Below are 16,580 nucleotides of genomic sequence, written 5' to 3'. Positions count from 1 at the left end.
CTCTCCATCATACTTTTCCCTCTACATCATCCTCTTCCCTCTCATTCATCCTCTTCCCTCTCCATCATCCTATTCCCTTGTCTTCATCATCCTTTTCCCTCGCCATCATCCTCTTCCCTTGTCTTCATCATCTTCCCTCTCCATCATCCTCTTCCCTCTCATTCATCCTTTTCCCTCTCCATCATCCTCTTCCCTCTCAGTCATCATCTTCCCCCTCCATCACCCTCTTCCCTTGTCTTCATCATCTTCCCTCTCCATCATCCTTTTCCCTCTCCATCATCCTCTTCCCTCTCCATCAACCTCTTCCCTCTCCATCATCCTCTTCCCTTGTCTTCATCCTCTTCCCTCTCCATCATCCTCTTCCCTCTCCATCATCCTCTTCCCTCTCCATCATCCTTTTCCCTCTCCATCATCCTTTTCCCTCTCCATCATCCTCTTCCCTTGTCTTCATCCTCTTCCCTCTCCATCATCCTCTTCCCCCGTCTTCATCATCTTCCCTCTCCATCATCCTCTTCCCTCTCCATCATCCTCTTCCCTTGTCTTCATCATCCTCCCTCTCCTTCATCCTCCCTTTCCTTCATACTCTTCCCTCTCCATCATCCTCTTCCCTCTCATTCATCCTCTTCCCTCTCCATCGTCCTCTTCCCTTGTCTTCATCATCTTCCCTCTCCATCATCCTTTTCCCTCTCCATCACCCTCTTCCCTTGTCTTCATCATCTTCCCTCTCCATCATCCTCTTCCCTTGTCTTCATCATCCTCCCTCTCCTTCATCCTCCCTTTCCTTCATACTCTTCCCTCTCCATCATCCTCTTCCCTCTCATTCATCCTCTTCCCTCTCCATCGTCCTCTTCCCTTGTCTTCATCATCTTCCCTCTCCATCATCCTTTTCCCTCTCCATCACCCTCTTCCCTTGTCTTCATCATCTTCCCTCTCCATCATCCTCTTCCCTCCACTTCATCATCTTCCCTCTCCATCCTCCTCCCTCTCTTTCATCCTCCCTTTCCTTCATACTCTTCCCTCTCCATCATCCTCTTCCCTTGTCTTCATCATCTTCCCTCTCCATCATCCCTTTCCCTCTCCATCATCCTCTTCCCTCTCATTCATCCTCTTCCCTCTCCATCATCCTCTTCCCTCTCCATCATCCTTTTCCCTCTCCATCATCCTCTTCCCTTGTCTTCATCATCTTCCCTCTCCATCATCCTCTTCCCTTGTCTTCATCCTCTTCCCTTGTCTTCATCATCTTCCCTCTCCATCATCCTTTTCCCTATCCATCATCATTTTCCCTCTCCATCATCCTTTTCCCTCTCCATCATCCTTTTCCCTCTCCCATCATCCTCTTCCCTTGTCTTCATCCTCTTCCCTCTCCATCATCCTCTTCCTCATCATCCTCTTCTCTCCATCATCCTCTTCCCTCTCCATCATCCTCTTTCCTTGTCTTCATCATCTTCCCTCTCCATCATCCTCTTCCCTCGTCTTCATCATCTTCCCTCTCCATCATCCTCTTCCCTCTCCATCATCCTCTTCCCTTGTCTTCACCATCTTCCCTCTCCATCATACTTTTCCCTCTACATCATCCTCTTCCCTCTCATTCATCCTCTTCCCTCTCCATCATCCTCTTCCCTTGTCTTCATCATCCTCTTCCCTCTCCATCATCCTCTTCCCGTGTCTTCATCATCTTCCCTCTCCATCATCCTCTTCCCTGTCCATCTTCCCTCTCCATCATCCTCTTCCCTCTCCATCATCCTCTTCTCTTTCCTTCATCCGCTTCCTTCTCCTTCATCATCTTCCCTCTCCTTCATCCTCCTCCCTCTCCTTCATCCTCCTCCCAGTCCTTCATCCTCCCTCTCCTTCATCCTCCCTCCACTTCATCATCTTCCCTTTCCTTCATCCTTTTCCCTCTCCATCATCCTCTTCCCTTTCCATCATCCTTTTCCCTCTCCTTCATCCTCCCTCCACTTCATCATCTTCCCTCTCCTTCATCCTCCCTCTCCTTCATCCTCCTCCACCTCCTTCATCCTCCCTCTCCTTCATCCTCCTTCTCCTTCATCCTCCCTCCGCTTCATCATCTTCCCTCTCCATCATCCTCTTCCCTTGTCTTCATCATCCTCCCTCTCCTTCATCCTCCCTTTCCTTCATACTCTTCCCTCTCCATCATCCTCTTCCCTCTCCACCATCCTCTTCCCTTGTCTTCATCATCCTCCCTTTCCTTCATCCTCTTCCCTCTCCATCATCCTCTTCCCTTGTCTTCATCATCTTCCCTCTCCATCATCCTTTTCCCTCTCCATCATCCTCTTCCCTTGTCTTCATCATCTTCCCTCTCCATCATCCTCTTCCCTCTCATTCATCCTTTTCCCTCTCCATCATCCTCTTCCCTCTCAGTCATCATCTTCCCCCTCCATCACCCTCTTCCCTTGTCTTCATCATCTTCCCTCTCCATCATCCTTTTCCCTCTCCATCATCCTCTTCCCTCTCCATCAACCTCTTCCCTCTCCATCATCCTCTTCCCTTGTCTTCATCCTCTTCCCTCTCCATCATCCTCTTCCCTCTCCATCATCCTCTTCCCTTGTCTTCATCCTTTTCCCTCTCCATCATCCTTTTCCCTCTCCATCATCCTCTTCCCTTGTCTTCATCCTCTTCCCTCTCCATCATCCTCTTCCCTCGTCTTCATCCTCTTCCCTTGTCTTCATCCTCTTCCCTCTCCATCATCCTCTTCCCTCTCCATCATCCTCTTCCCTTGTCTTCATCATCCTCCCTCTCCTTCATCCTCCCTTTCCTTCATACTCTTCCCTCTCCATCATCCTCTTCCCTCTCATTAGTCCTCTTCCCTCTCCATCGTCCTCTTCCCTTGTCTTCATCATCTTCCCTCTCCATCATCCTTTTCCCTCTCCATCACCCTCTTCCCTTGTCTTCATCATCTTCCCTCTCCATCATCCTCTTCCCTCTCATTCATCCTCTTCCCCCTCCATCATCCTCTTCCCTTGTCTTCATCATCTTCCCTCTCCATCATCCTTTTCCCTCTCCATCATCCTCTTCCCTCTCCATCATCCTCTTCCCTCATCTTCATCATCTTCCCTCTCCATCATCCTCTTCCCTTGTCTTCATCATCTTCCCTCTCCATCATCATTTCCCCTCTCCATCATCCTCTTCCCTCTCCATCATCCTCTTCCCTTGTCTTCATCCTCTTCCCTCTCCATCATCCTCTTCCCTCTCATTCATCCTCTTCCCTCTCCATCATCCTCTTCCCTTGTCTTCATCATCTTCCCTCTCCATCATCCTCTTCCCTCTCCATCATCCTCTTCCCTTGTCTTCATCATCTTCCCTCTCCATCATCCTCTTCATCATCCTCTTCCCTTGTCTTCATCATCTTCCCTCTCCATCATCCTTTTCCCTCTCCATCATCCTCTTCCCTCTCCATCATACCCTTCACTCTCCTTCATCCTCTTCCCTCTCCTCCATCCTCCTTCATCACACACGTAAGCAAGTGAGTGAGTGTGTATGTCTTTTGTATGTGTGTGTGTGTGTGTGTGTGTGTGTGTGTGTGTGTGTGTATAGGTGTGTTGTGAGTGAGTGAGGTTGAACCTCTGGCCTATAGAAGGTACTCTTGGTCCTTTCCTACACTGCAGTAAAGACAACAGGTTTGTTAAAAATAGGGACACAGTTTACACACACGCACACACACACGCACACACACACACACACGCACACACAGACGCACGCACACGCACACACACGGTGGATCAGAGAGGCAGGCCTAACGAGGCAGAGTGTTTGATAAAAAATAGATCAGTGGGTGCATGAGGGTTTATTTCATCTTAATGTTTAATTCACAGTGTCAAAGTGGTCCGTGGCAACACCCTGGTATCAACGTGTTACCCTACCTGCTATACACCACATCTAAGACAGAACAGGGAAGGGGAAGAAAAAGGAGAAAGAGGGAAGGAGGGAAAGGGAGAGGGAAGGAGGGAAAGAGAAAGGGAAGGAGGGATAGGGAGAGGGAAGGAGGGAAAGAGAAAGGGAAGGAGGGAAAGAGAGAGGGAAGGAGGGATAGGGAGAGGGAAGGAGGGAAAGAGAAAGGGAAGGAGGGATAGGGGGTGAAAGAGGGATAGGGAGAGGGAAGGAGGGATAGGGAGAGGGAAGGAGGGAAAGAGAGAGGGACGGAGGGAAAGAGGGATTGAAGGAGGGAAAGAGAGAGGGAAGGAGGGATAGGGAGAGGGAAGGAGGGAAAGAGGGAGGGAAAGAGGGAGGGAAAGAGAGAGGGATAGGGAGAGGGAAGGAGGGAAAGAGGGAGGGAAGGAGGAAAAGAGGGAGGGAAGGAGGGAAAGAGACAGGGATAGAGGGATAGGGAGAGGGAAGGAGGGAAAGAGGGAGGGAAGGAGGGAAAGAGGGATTGAAGGAGGGAAAGAGAGAGGGACGGAGGGAAAGAGGGATTGAAGGAGGGAAAGAGAGAGGGCCGGAGGGATAGGGAGATGGTAGGAGGGAAAGAGAGAGGGACGGAGGGAGAGAGAGATGGAAGGAGGGAAAGAGAGAGGGACGGAGGGAGAGGGAGATGGAAGGAGCAAGGGAAGAAGAGGAAATAGAGAGGGAAGGAGGGAAAGAGAGAGGAAGGAGAGAGATGTGTAGAGGGAGAAGAGAGAGGGATGAATTGGATAGGGATAGAGAAAATGAGAGGAGGTGGATGAGAGGGGGAAAATGAGAAGGGGAAGGTGAGAAAGAGGAAAGAGAGAGGGGGAGAAGGGGGAGGATGGAGCCTGCGGTAAATGGGTTTTCTATGATTCATTTTCAGAAGGAATGGACAGAATATCTCCCTGGGGAGGTCGAGAGAGAAGACAGAGAAAGACAGGAAAGAAGAGCGAAAGAAGAGAAACACACAGAGGAATCTATCACCTTCTACACCAGCACACTGACTCAGTACCACTACTCCTGTATACAACTACCTCGTATACCAGCACACTGACTCGGTACCACTACTCCTGTATACAACTACCTCGTATACCAGCACACTGACTCGGTACCACTACTCCTGTATACAACTACCTCGTATACCAGCACACTGACTCGGTACCACTACTCCTGTATACAACTACCTCGTATACCAGCACACTGACTCTGTACCACAACTCCTATACCAGCACAACTACCTCGTACAATACCAGCACACTGACTCAGTACCACTACTCCTGTATACAACTACCTCGTATACCAGCACACTGACTCGGTACCACTACTCCTGTATACAACTACCTCGTATACCAGCACACTGACTGTACCACTACTCCTGTATACAACTACCTCGTATACCAGCACACTGACTCGGTACCACTACTCCTGTATACAACTACCTCGTATACCAGCACACTGACTCGGTACCACTACTCCTGTATACAACTACCTCGTATACCAGCACACTGACTCGGTACCACTACTCCTGTATACAACTACCTCGTATACCAGCACACTGACTCGGTACCACTACTCCTGTATACAACTACCTCGTATACCAGCACACTGACTCGGTACCACTACTCCTGTATACAACTACCTCGTATACCAGCACACTGACTCGGTACCACTACTCCTGTATACAACTACCTCGTATACCAGCACACTGACTCGGTACCACTACTCCTGTATACAACTACCTCGTATACCAGCACACTGACTCGGTACCACTACTCCTGTATACAACTACCTCGTATACCAGCACACTGACTCGGTACCACTACTCCTGTATACAACTACCTCGTATACCAGCACACTGACTCGGTACCACTACTCCTGTATACAACTACCTCGTATACCAGCACACTGACTCGGTACCACTACTCCTGTATACAACTACCTCGTATACCAGCACACTGACTCGGTACCACTACTCCTGTATACAACTACCTCGTATACCAGCACACTGACTCGGTACCACTACTCCTGTATACAACTACGTATACCAGCACACTGACTGTACCACTACTCCTGTATACAACTACCTCGTATACCAGCACACTGACTCGGTACCACTACTCCTGTATACAACTACCTCGTATACCAGCACACTGACTCGGTACCACTACTCCTGTATACAACTACCTCGTATACCAGCACACTGACTCGGTACCACTACTCCTGTATACAACTACCTCGTATACCAGCACACTGACTCGGTACCACTACTCCTGTATACAACTACCTCGTATACCAGCACACTGACTCGGTACCACTACTCCTGTATACAACTACCTCGTATACCAGCACACTGACTCGGTACCACTACTCCTGTATACAACTACCTCGTATACCAGCACACTGACTCGGTACCACTACTCCTGTATACAACTACCTCGTATACCAGCACACTGACTCGGTACCACTACTCCTGTATACAACTACCTCGTATACCAGCACACTGACTCGGTACCACTACTCCTGTATACAACTACCTCGTATACCAGCACACTGACTCGGTACCACTACTCCTGTATACAACTACCCTCGTATACCAGCACACTGACTCGGTACCACTACTCCTGTATACAACTACCTCGTATACCAGCACACTGACTCGGTACCACTACTCCTGTATACAACTACCTCGTATACCAGCACACTGACTCGGTACCACTACTCCTGTATACAACTACCTCGTATACCAGCACACTGACTCGGTACCACTACTCCTGTATACAACTACCTCGTATACCAGCACACTGACTCGGTACCACTACTCCTGTATACCAGCAACGGTACTCCTACAACGTATACCAGCACACTGACTCGGTACCACTACTCCTGTATACAACTACCTCGTATACCAGCACACTGACTCGGTACCACTACTCCTGTATACAACTACCTCGTATACCAGCACACTGACTCGGTACCACTACTCCTGTATACAACTACCTCGTATACCAGCACACTGACTCGGTACCACTACTCCTGTATACAACTACCTCGTATACCAGCACACTGACTCGGTACCACTACTCCTGTATACAACTACCTCGTATACCAGCACACTGACTCGGTACCACTACTCCTGTATACAACTACCTCGTATACCAGCACACTGACTCGGTACCACTACTCCTGTATACAACTACCTCGTATACCAGCACACTGACTCGGTACCACTACTCCTGTATACAACTACCTCGTATACCAGCACACTGACTCGGTACCACTACTCCTGTATACAACTACCTCGTATACCAGCACACTGACTCGGTACCACTACTCCTGTATACAACTACCTCGTATACCAGCACACTGACTCGGTACCACTACTCCTGTATACAACTACCTCGTATACCAGCACACTGACTCGGTACCACTACTCCTGTATACAACTACCTCGTATACCAGCACACTGACTCGGTACCACTACTCCTGTATACAACTACCTCGTATACCAGCACACTGACTCGGTACCACTACTCCTGTATACAACTACCTCGTATACCAGCACACTGACTCGGTACCACTACTCCTGTATACAACTACCTCGTATACCAGCACACTGACTCGGTACCACTACTCCTGTATACAACTACCTCGTATACCAGCACACTGACTCGGTACCACTACTCCTGTATACAACTACCTCGTATACCAGCACACTGACTCGGTACCACTACTCCTGTATACAACTACCTCGTATACCAGCACACTGACTCGGTACCACTACTCCTGTATACAACTACCTCGTATACCAGCACACTGACTCGGTACCACTACTCCTGTATACAACTACCTCGTATACCAGCACACTGACTCGGTACCACTACTCCTGTATACAACTACCTCGTATACCAGCACACTGACTCGGTACCACTACTCCTGTATACAACTACCTCGTATACCAGCACACTGACTCGGTACCACTACAACTCCTGTATACCAGCACAACTCGGTACCACCTCCGTATACAACAGTATACCAGCACACTGACTCGGTACCACTACTCCTGTATACAACTACCTCGTATACCAGCACACTGACTCGGTACCACTACTCCTGTATACAACTACCTCGTATACCAGCACACTGACTCGGTACCACTACTCCTGTATACAACTACCTCGTATACCAGCACACTGACTCGGTACCACTACTCCTGTATACAACTACCTCGTATACCAGCACACTGACTCGGTACCACTACTCCTGTATACAACTACCTCGTATACCAGCACACTGACTCGGTACCACTACTCCTGTATACAACTACCTCGTATACCAGCACACTGACTCGGTACCACTACTCCTGTATACAACTACCTCGTATACCAGCACACTGACTCAGTACCACTACTCCTGTATACAACTACCTACTCCGTATACCAGCACACTGACTCGGTACCACTACTCCTGTATACAACTACCTCGTATACCAGCACACTGACTCGGTACCACTACTCCTGTATACAACTACCTCGTATACCAGCACACTGACTCGGTACCACTACTCCTGTATACAACTACCTCGTATACCAGCACACTGACTCGGTACCACTACTCCTGTATACAACTACCTCGTATACCAGCACACTGACTCGGTACCACTACTCCTGTATACAACTACCTCGTATACCAGCACACTGACTCGGTACCACTACTCCTGTATACAACTACCTCGTATACCAGCACACTGACTCGGTACCACTACTCCTGTATACAACTACCTCGTATACCAGCACACTATACCAGCACACTGACTCGGTACCACTACTCCTGTATACAACTACCTCGTATACCAGCACACTGACTCGGTACCACTACTCCTGTATACAACTACCTCGTATACCAGCACACTGACTCGGTACCACTACTCCTGTATACAACTACCTCGTATACCAGCACACTGACTCGGTACCACTACTCCTGTATACAACTACCTCGTATACCAGCACACTGACTCGGTACCACTACTCCTGTATACAACTACCTCGTATACCAGCACACTGACTCGGTACCACTACTCCTGTATACAACTACCTCGTATACCAGCACACTGACTCGGTACCACTACTCCTGTATACAACTACCTCGTACACCAGCACACTGACTCGGTACCACTACTCCTGTATACAACTACCTCGTACACCAGCACACTGACTCGGTACCACTACTCCTGTATACAACTACCTCGTATACCAGCACACTGACTCGGTACCACTACTCCTGTATACAACTACCTCGTATACCAGCACACTGACTCGGTACCACTACTCCTGTATACAACTACCTCGTATACCAGCACACTGACTCGGTACCACTACTCCTGTATACAACTACCTCGTATACCAGCACACTGACTCGGTACCACTACTCCTGTATACAACTACCTCGTATACCAGCACACTGACTCGGTACCACTACTCCTGTATGCAACTACCTCGTATACCAGCACACTGACTCGGTACCACTACTCCTGTATACAACTACCTCGTATACCAGCACACTGACTCGGTACCACTACTCCTGTATGCAACTACCTCGTATACCAGCACACTGACTCGGTACCACTACTCCTGTATACAACTACCTCGTATACCAGCACACTGACTCGGTACCACTACTCCTGTATACAACTACCTCGTATACCAGCACACTGACTCGGTACCACTACTCCTGTATGCAGCCTCATTATTGTTATTTATTGTGTTATTTTCTTGTTACCATTTTATTTTGATCTATTTATTCATTGTTTTAACTGCATTGTTGAGAAAGGGCTCGTAAGAAAGTATTTCACGCTTTTCCACAATGGTATTTTATTTGAAAGAGAAGAGGAAGTGAAGGAGGGAGAGGAGAGAGAAAGAAGGGAGGGAAGAGAGAGCAGGAGAGTCCATTGTTTGGACAGCCAGTCACACAGAGTCATCAAGTCATCTTCATAAGGACAGACAGACCAGAAACTAGGTGTTCATGTGTGTGTATGTGTCTGTGTCATCACCACTCTTCTCTCTGGAATGTTGAAAGACCAACACCCTTCTCCCCTCCCTTACTGCCCCCCCATACCTCCCTACCTCCTCTGCTATGAACAACCAACTGACATTTACTCCTGAGGTGCTGACCTGTTGCACCCTTGAAAACCGCTGTGGTTATTATTTGACCCTGCTGGTCATCTATGAACGTTTGAACATCTTGGCCATGTTCTGTTATAATCTCCACCCGGCACAGCCAGAAGAGGTCTGGCCACCCCTCAGAACCTGGTTCCTCTCTAGGTTCCTGCCTTTCTAGAAAGTTTTTCCTAGCCACCGTGCTTCTACATCTGCATCGCTTGCTGTTTGGGATTTTAAGCTGGGTTTCTGTACAGCACTTTGTGACATCTGCTGATGTAAAAAGGGCTTTATAAAAACGTTTGATTTGATTCCTCCCCTTCTCCTCCTCTCCCTGTCGGTCCTTTCTGGTGTCCATGGTGATAGATAGAATAGGATGGCAGATGTTCCAGAGTTCTCAGTGTTCCAATTCCACATAAACAAAGGCTGTCTGTTACCTCTGACATTCCAACAGAGCCTTGTTGAAGGTCACCTTGAATTCCTCCACAGGTAGTATCACATTTTCATTTCATTTCATTACAGTACAACGGTTTGATTTGTTTGATCGTAGCTAGCTACATAGCTAGCTACATAGCCGTCTTTGTTTCAAAGATAATTGTGTAGTCTAGAGCGATTTTCTAGGTTAGCTAGCCAGCTATTGTCGTTCTTTTAACGCAACGTAACGTAATCAACACTGCTAGCTAGCCAGCTAGCCCCCGAATAGCAGCATTGTAGAAACTTTACACTCAACGGAACGACTTGATTAGTGTAGTGTCAACAACGCAGCCACTGCCAGCTAGCCTACAAAGTCAACAACGCAGCCACTGCCAGCTAGCCTACCTCAGCAGTACTGTATCATTTTAATCATTTTAGTCAATTAGATTCTTGCTACGTAAGCTTAACTTTCTGAACATTCGAGACGTGTAGTCCACTTGTCATTCCAATCTCCTTTGCATTAGCGTAGCCTCTTCTCTAGCCTGTCAACTATGTGTCTGTCTATCCCTGTTCTCTCCTCTCTGCACAGACCATACAAACGCTCCACACCGCGTGGCCGCGTCCACCCTAATCTGGTGGTCCCAGCGCGCACGACCCACGTGGAGTTCCAGGTCTCCGGTAGCCTCTGGAACTGCCGATCTGCGGCCAACAAGGCAGAGTTCATCTCAGCCTATGCCTCCCTCCAGTCCTCGACTTCTTGGCACTGACGGAAACATGGATCACCACAGACAACACCGCTACTCCTACTGCTCTCTCTTCGTCCGCCCACGTGTTCTCGCACACCCCGAGAGCTTCTGGTCAGCGGGGTGGTGGCACCGGGATCCTCATCTCTCCCAAGTGGTCATTCTCTCTTTCTCCCCTTACCCATCTGTCTATCGCCTCCTTTGAATTCCATGCTGTCACAGTTACCAGCCCTTTCAAGCTTAACATCCTTATCATTTATCGCCCTCCAGGTTCCCTCGGAGAGTTCATCAATGAGCTTGATGCCTTGATAAGCTCCTTTCCTGAGGACGGCTCACCTCTCACAGTTCTGGGCGACTTTAACCTCCCACGTCTACCTTTGACTCATTCCTCTCTGCCTCCTTCTTTCCACTCCTCTCCTCTTTTGACCTCACCCTCTCACCTTCCCCCCCTACTCACAAGGCAGGCAATACGCTCGACCTCATCTTTACTAGATGCTGTTCTTCCACTAACCTCATTGCAACTCCCCTCCAAGTCTCCGACCACTACCTTGTATCCTTTTCCCTCTCGCTCTCATCCAACACTTCCCACACTGCCCCTACTCGGATGGTATCGCGCCGTCCCAACCTTCGCTCTCTCTCCCCCGCTACTCTCTCCTCTTCCATCCTATCATCTCTTCCCTCTGCTCAAACCTTCTCCAACCTATCTCCTGATTCTGCCTCCTCAACCCTCCTCTCCTCCCTTTCTGCATCCTTTGACTCTCTATGTCCCCTATCCTCCAGGCCGGCTCGGTCCTCCCCTCCCGCTCCGTGGCTCGACGACTCATTGCGAGCTCACAGAACAGGGCTCCGGGCAGCCGAGCGGAAATGGAGGAAAACTCGCCTCCCTGCGGACCTGGCATCCTTTCACTCCCTCCTCTCTACATTTTCCTCCTCTGTCTCTGCTGCTAAAGCCACTTTCTACCACTCTAAATTCCAAGCATCTGCCTCTAACCCTAGGAAGCTCTTTGCCACTTTCTCCTCCCTCCTGAATCCTCCTCCCCCTCCCCCCTCCTCCTCTCTGCAGATGACTTCGTCAACCATTTTGAAAAGAAGGTCGACGACATCCGATCCTCGTTTGCTAAGTCAAACGACACCGCTGGTTCTGCTCACACTGCCCTACCCTGTGCTCTGACCTCTTTCTCCCTCTCTCTCCAGATGACATCTCGCGTCTTGTGACGGCCGGCCGCCCAACAACCTGCCCGCTTGACCCTATCCCCTCCTCTCTTCTCCAGACCATTTCCGGTGACCTTCTCCCTTACCTCACCTCGCTCATCAACTCATCCCTGACCGCTGGCTACGTCCCTCCCATCTTCAAGAGAGCGAGAGTTGCACCCCTTCTGAAAAAACCTACACTCGATCCCTCCGATGTCAACAACTACAGACCAGTATCCCTTCTTTCTTTTCTCTCCAAAACTCTTGAACGTGCCGTCCTTGGCCAGCTCTCCCGCTATCTCTCAGAATGACCTTCTTGATCCAAATCAGTCAGGTTTCAAGACTAGTCATTCAACTGAGACTGCTCTTCTCTGTATCACGGAGGCGCTCCGCACTGCTAAAGCTAACTCTCTCTCCTCTGCTCTCATCCTTCTAGACCTATCGGCTGCCTTCGATACTGTGAACCATCAGATCCTCCTCTCCACCCTCTCCGAGTTGGGCATCTCCGGCGCGGCCCATGCTTGATTGCGTCCTACCTGACAGGTCGCTCCTACCAGGTGGCGTGGCGAGAATCTGTCTCCTCACCACGCGCTCTCACCACTGGTGTCCCCAGGGCTCTGTTCTAGGCCCTCTCCTATTCTCGCTATACACCAAGTCACTTGGCTCTGTCATAACCTCACATGGTTTCTCCTATCATTGCTATGCAGACGACACACAATTAATCTTCTCCTTTCCCCCTCTGATGACCAGGTGGCGAATCGCATCTCTGCATGTCTGGCAGACATATCAGTGTGGATGACGGATCACCACCTCAAGCTGAACCTCGGCAAGACGGAGCTGCTCTTCCTCCCGGGAAGGACTGCCCGTTCCATGATCTCGCCATCACGGTTGACAACTCCATCGTGTCCTCCTCCCAGAGCGCTAAGAACCTTGGCGTGATCCTGGACAACACCCTGTCGTTCTCAACTAACATCAAGGCGGTGGCCCGTTCCTGTAGGTTCATGCTCTACAACATCCCCAGAGTACGACCCTGCCTCACACAGGAAGCGGCGCAGGTCCTAATCCAGGCACTTGTCATCTCCCGTCTGGATTACTGCAACTCGATGTTGGCTGGGCTCCCTGCCTGTGCCATTAAACCCCTACAACTCATCCAGAACGCCGCAGCCCGTCTGGTGTTCAACCTTCCCAAGTTCTCTCACGTCACCCCGCTCCTCCGCTCTCTCCACTGGCTTCCAGTTGAAGCTCGCATCCGCTACAAGACCATGGTGCTTGCCTACGGAGCTGTGAGGGGAACGGCATCTCAGTACCTCCAGGCTCTGATCAGGCCCTACACCCAAACAAGGGCACTGCGTTCATCCACCTCTGGCCTGCTCGCCTCCCTACCACTGAGGAAGTACAGTTCCCGCTCAGCCCAGTCAAAACTGTTCGCTGCTCTGGCCCCCCAATGGTGGAACAAACTCCCTCACGACGCCAGGACAGCGGAGTCAATCACCACCTTCCGGAGACACCTGAAACCCCACCTCTTTAAGGAATACCTAGGATAGGATAAAGTAATCCTTCTCACCCCCTTAAAAGACTTAGATGCACTATTGTAAAGTGGCTGTTCCACTGGATGTCATAAGGTGAAAGCACCAATTTGTAAGTCGCTCTGGATAAGAGCGTCTGCTAAATGACTTAAATGTAAATGTAATGGTAAAAGGCTGAGGCCCACTCCAGTTAGACTGCATGATCTCTGAACAGACACTCACAGCTCTCTCAAACAATGACCAGGGTCTGACCTGTTGATGTATGTATAGATGTTCAGATGTGTATTGAGTGCGTTATGTGAAGCCTATAGGATGGCTTTAAACCCCTCAAATTCAAATATGGAGCTTGATGACTACCCTTCTAATCAGGGACCGATTTAGACCAGTTCTACTGCTGTTGTTATTCTTCTCCATCTAATCAGGGCCTGATTTAGACCTGGGACACCAGGTGTTTGCAATTCATTGTCAGGCAGAACAGAAAAGCAGCAGTAATCTGGACCTGGTAGGATAAGATTTGAATATCCCTGATTCCTTTTTCTTGACAATTTCAAAAACCGGTTAAATCATAAAACCCTAATAAACAGTTGAAAAGACTGAGAAGTCAAATCAAACACAAATAGACACACATTTCCACATGACACAACATGGATAATGATTACTGCAGTCACTGACTATAGTAGACAGGCATCTTTTCAGTACTAGTACAATTCTTATACGCCGCGGAATAAAATGATGTAATTACCGGCTTCACTGACGCAATCTAATGAGGAAGTGTTGTGTGCACCTTTCCAGGATTCCAGACACAACGGGGTTGATGTGGAACACAAACACAGGACCAATGAAACACCAGACACAACAGGGGAGATGTGGAACACAAACACAGGACCAATGAAACACCAGACACAACAGGGGAGATGTGGAACACAAACACAGGACCAATGAAACACCAGACACAACGGAGGAGATGTGGAACACAAACACAGGACCAATGAAACACCAGACACAACAGGGGAGATGTGGAACACAAACACAGGACCAATGAAACACCAGACACAACAGGGGAGATGTGGAACACAAACACAGGACCAATGAAACACCAGACACAACAGGGGAGATGTGGAACACAAACACAGGACCAATGAAACACCAGACACAACAGGGGAGATGTGGAACACAAACACAGGACCAATGAAACACCAGACACAACAGGGGAGATGTGGAACACAAACACAGGACCAATGCAACACCAGACACAACAGGGGAGATGTGGAACACAAACACAGGACCAATGAAACACCAGACACAACGGAGGAGATGTGGAACACAAACACAGGACCAATGAAACACCAGACACAACAGGGGAGATGTGGAACACAAACACAGGACCAATGAAACACCAGACACAACAGGGGAGATGTGGAACACAAACACAGGACCAATGAAACACCAGACACAACAGGGGAGATGTGGAACACAAACACAGAACCAATGAAACACCAGACACAACGGAGGAGATGTGGAACACAAACACAGGACCAATGAAATGGAACTTTGTTGAGAAGATAAATGGTTCCAAAGTTCCAACAGTTGTTTGTGTAGTCTTTATTTACTGTGTTCCAACAGTTGTTTGTGTAGTCTTTATTTATTGTGTTCCAACAGTTGTTTGTGTAGTCTTTATTTACTGTGTTCCAACAGTTGTTTGTGTAGTCTTTATTTACTGTGTTCCAACAGTTGTTTGTGTAGTCTTTATTTACTGTGTTCCAACAGTTGTTTGTGTAGTCTTTATTTACTGTGTTCCAACAGTTGTTTGTGTAGTCTTTATTTACTGTGTTCCAACAGTTGTTTGTGTAGTCTTTATTTACTGTGTTCCAACAGTTGTTTGTGTAGTCTTTATTTACTGTGTTCCAACAGTTGTTTGTGTAGTCTTTATTTACTGTGTTCCAACAGTTGTTTGTGTAGTCTTTATTTACTGTGTTGCAATGTCACACGTAGCACAAATTATATTGATGTGACGAGTACACTTGTCAGGGAGTTCCCTGTGTTTGGCACTGGGTGGAGAGAGGGTGTGTTTGGCACTGGGTGGAGGGTGTGTTTGGCACTGGGTGGAGAGAGGGTGTGTTTGGCACTGGGTGGAGAGAGGGTGTGTTTGGCACTGGGTGGAGAGAGGGTGTGTTTGGCACTGGGTGGAGAGAGGGTGTGTTTTGGACTGGGTGGAGTGTGTGTTTGGCACTGGGTGGAGAGAGGGTGTGTTTGGCACTGGGTGGAGGGTGTGTTTGGCACTGGGTGGAGAGAGGGTGTGTTTGGCACTGGGTGGAGAGAGGGTGTGTTTGGCACTGGGTGGAGAGAGGGTGTGTTTGGCACTGGGTGGAGAGAGGGTGTGTTTGGCACTGGGTGGAGAGAGGGTGTGTTTGGAGCTGGGTGGAGAGAGGGTGTGTTTGGCACTGGGTGGAGAGAGAGGTTGTGTTTGGCACTGGGTGGAGAGAGGGTGTGTTTGGCACTGGGTGGAGAGAGGGTGTGTTTGCGAGAGGGTGTGTTTGGCACTGGGTGGAGAGAGGTTGTGTTTGGCACTGGGTGGAGAGAGAGGTTGTGTTTGGAGCTGGGTGGAGAGAGAGGGTGTGTTTGGCACTGGGTGGAGAGAGAGGTGTGTGTTTGGC

The sequence above is a fragment of the Oncorhynchus nerka genome, linkage group LG6 (genome assembly GCF_034236695.1).
Source record: "Oncorhynchus nerka isolate Pitt River linkage group LG6, Oner_Uvic_2.0, whole genome shotgun sequence".
NCBI classification, from domain to species: domain Eukaryota; kingdom Metazoa; phylum Chordata; class Actinopteri; order Salmoniformes; family Salmonidae; genus Oncorhynchus; species Oncorhynchus nerka.
This window is presented reverse-complemented; position numbering follows the sequence as displayed.